Here is a 3807-nt window from a genome sequence, read left to right on the forward strand (position 1 = left end):
TGCCGGCACCAAGCCTACAGTTCGCCACGGCAGTCCGGAACCTCCAGCGACGGGCCACTGTCCGGAACCTCCAGCGACGGGCCACAGCCCGGAACCTCCAGCGACGGGCCACAGCCCGGAACCTCCAGCGACGGGCCACGGGTCAGTGCCACAAGAGCGGACTCATTGTAATGAAGGGGGGCGGCGTCCAGAACCAGAGCCGCCCCCTAGGTTAGATGCCCACCCAGACCCTCCCATATTGGTTTAGGTTTGCGTCCGGGAGTCCGCATCTTTGGGGGGTTTGTTTAGTTTTTGTATGTCTAGGGGTTTTGGTATGTCTAGGGGTTTATATGTCTATGGTTTCCTAGATTGGTTCTCAATCCGAGGCATCTGTTTATCGTTGTCTCTGATTGGGGACTATATTTAGGTAGCCATATTCCTTGGGTATTTTGTGGGTTTTTATTCTATGTTTAGTTGCCTGTTTGCACTAGTCATATAGCTTCACGGTTCTTTTTGTATTTGTTTTGTTTAGTGTTCGTTCTTCCATTAAAAGATGTACGCTTACCACGCAGCGCCTTGGTCTCCTCACGATGATGAACGTGACAATTTCACGGTAAGGTCTACTACACCTGTTGTATTCGGCGTATGTGACAAATACGATTTTGATTTGACTCGACAACGTGTCAAAAGTGTTCCACAGGGATGCTGGCTCATGTTGACTCCAATGCTTCCCACAGTCTCAAGGCTTAGAAATCCTTCTTTAACCGGTCTCCTCCCCTTCATCTACATTCATTTAACAAGTGACATCAATAAGGGGGACCATAGCTTTCACCTGGATTCATCTGGTTAGTCTATGCCATGGAAGGAGCAGGTGTTCTTAATGTTTTGTCTACTCAGTGTACATGCATATGTTATTTCCATCCTCCAGGGAATTAGACACAGGTCCTGGTGCCGCCCAACCTCCAGCCTCAGCCCAACCTCCAGTTAAAGGCCCAGACCCAGCACCACTCCCATCTCCATGTCCAGCTCCACTCCCATCTCCATGTCTAGCACTAGGCCCAGCACCACCCCCAGCTGCAAACAGATATTCTAAAATAATCAGCAGACACATTGGCCCATAAAAAACAATAACAAGTGGTGGAAGGCCATATATACAGTGGGGCAAAAAAGTATTTAGTCAGCCACCAATTGTGCAAGTTCTCCCACTTAAAAAGATGAGAGAGGCCTGTAATTTTCATCATAGGTACACTTCAACTATGACAGACAAAATGAGAAAAAAATCCAGAAAATCACATTGTAGGATTTGTAATGAATTTATTTGCAAATTATGGTGGAAAATAAGTATTTGGTCAATAACAAAACTTTATCTCAATACTTTGTTATATACCCTTTGTTGGCAATGACAGAGGTCAAACATTTTCTGTAAGTCTTCACAAGGTTTTCACACACTGTTGCTGGTATTTTGGCCAATTCCTCCATGCAGATCTCCTCTAGAGCAGTGATGTTTTGGGGCTGTTGCTGGGCAACATGGACTTTCAACTCCCTCCAAAGATTTTCTATGGGGTTGAGATCTGGAGACTGACTAGGCCACTCCAGGACCTTGAAATGCTTCTTACGAAGCCACTCCTTCGTTGCCCAGACGGTGTGTTTGGGATCATTGTCATGCTGAAAGACCCAGCCACGTTTCATCTTCAATGCCCTTGCTAATGGAAAGAGGTTTTCACTCAAAATCTCACGATACATGGCCCCATTCATTCTTTCTGTTACACGGATCAGTCGTCCTGGTCCCTTTGCAGAAAAACAGCCCCAAAGCATGATGTTTCCACCCCCATGCTTCACAGTAGGTATGGTGTTCTTTGGATGCAACTCAGCATTCTTTGTCCTCCAAACACGACGAGTTTAGTTTTTACCAAAAAGTTATATTTTGGTTTAATCTGACCATATGACATTCTCCCAATCTTCTTCTGGATCATCCAAATGCTCTCTAGCAAACTTCAGATGGGCCTGGACATGTACTGGCTTAAGCAGCGGGACACATCTGGCACTGCAGGATTTGAGTCCCTGGTGGCGTAGTGTGTTACTGATGGTAGGCTTTGTTACTTTGGTCCCAGCTCTCTGCAGGTCATTCACTAGGTCCGCCCCGTGTGGTTCTGGGATTTTTGCTCAGTGTTCTTGTGATCATTTTGACCCCACGGGGTGAGATCTTGCGTGGAGCCCCAGATCGAGGGAGATTATCAGTGGTCTTGTATGTCTTCCATTTTCTAATAATTGCTCCCACAGTTGATTTCTTCAAACCAAGCTGCTTACCTATTGCAAATTGTTTTATTTTTTTTATTTTACCTTTATTTAACCAGGCAAGTCAGTTAAGAACAAATTCTTATTTTCAATGACGGCCTGGGAACAGTGGGTTAACTGCCTGTTCAGGGGCAGAACGACAGATTTGTACCTTGTCAGCTCGGGGGTTTGAACTCACAACCTTCCGGTTACTAGTCCAACGCTCTAGGCTACCCTGCCGCCCCAATTCAGTCTTCCCAGCCTGGTGCAGGTCTACAATTTTGTTTCTGGTGTCCTTTGACAGCTCTTTGGTCTTGGCCATAGTGGAGTTTGGAGTGTGACTGTTTGAGGTTGTGGACAGGTGTCTTTTATACTGATAACAAGTTCAAACAGGTGCCATTAATACAGGTAACGAGTGGAGGACAGAGGAGCCTCTTAAAGAAAAAGTTACAGGTCTGTGAGAGCCAGAAATCTTGCTTGTTTGTAGGTGACCAAATACTTATTCTCCACCATAATTTGCAAATAAATTCATTACAAATCCTACAATGTGATTTTCTGGATTTTTTTTTCTCATTTTGTCTGTCATAGTTGCAGTGTACCTATGATGAAAATTAAAGGCCTCTGATCTTTTTAAGTGGGAGAACTTGCACAATTGGTGGCTGACTAAATACTTTTTTGCCCCACTGTAGTAAAGCACACTGTTGACCTTTAGTGAGAGCAGTGGCCACAATGGGTATCTGTTCAAAGGGAATGTCCTGATTGTCTAAAGTAATGGGTCAAGTCTCTGCCTGAACTGTACATGTCAATGTTGTTCATCTCAATGACCAATTAATTACAATTCTGCATTGAAACATTGTAGAGAGCATTGCATCTTACTAATTGTAAACTTGATGTCACGGCCTGCCTCAAATGGTAGATAGTTGAGCCATGCCATAGTGGGGGGACTTTTTTAACTCTATCCCACCTGGCATGCCCTTTACTTCAATGACCACCTTCTTGGCAGCCACAGCCATCTATGGAGCTCTGCCATTTCCATCGGTTTCATCTAAACAGAAATAAAGCTTTAGCAAAGGAAGATCAAGTGTACACATTATTCCAAGCTTCTACCAGTGTTCCAGAAATCTGCTTACTTGAATATCAACAATGTAAAGCAACAAGGCACAGCTACCACATGTTTATATACATCATGTCAGCCCTTGTATCCAGAACTCTGCCTGTGAATTGTAGTGGTTATATGTTTTAAGCTTGCTTAAAAGGTGTGCAATGCCGTTATTTAATTGTTGAATCACAGATATACAGTACATTTTAATAGTTATTTCAAATAAAATGATACATACTATACTTCTGGTTGAATAAGGCTTGTACTCCTTGCACCCTAGCCTTGCCAAACCCTTAAACTTTGACTGTGAAGCTGCAGGTTGGCCTAGATGTAACAATAAAAGAGGCACAGGACTGTGTGCTTAAAGGCATTATAGACGTATAGATTTAGGATCTTCATTTGAGTCAGTTTGCTACAGCAGGAAAATAATCCCGCAGTAACAGGAAATGTGAATT

At 43.8% G+C, this 3807-nt stretch overlaps 1 long non-coding RNA gene across 1 annotated transcript; it reads left to right on the forward strand.

Moving 5' to 3' along the window:
- Positions 1–3324, forward strand: LOC118964589 (uncharacterized). The gene is made up of 3 exons (XR_016495021.1): positions 1–141; positions 512–592; positions 908–3324. It is a non-coding gene; the product is annotated as an uncharacterized LOC118964589 (long non-coding RNA).
- Positions 3325–3807: the final 483 nt, after the last annotated feature.

Source organism: Oncorhynchus mykiss, chromosome 1 (genome assembly GCF_057628025.1).
Source record: "Oncorhynchus mykiss isolate SJ-2025 chromosome 1, ASM5762802v1, whole genome shotgun sequence".
In the NCBI taxonomy this organism is placed as follows: Eukaryota; Metazoa; Chordata; class Actinopteri; order Salmoniformes; family Salmonidae; genus Oncorhynchus; species Oncorhynchus mykiss.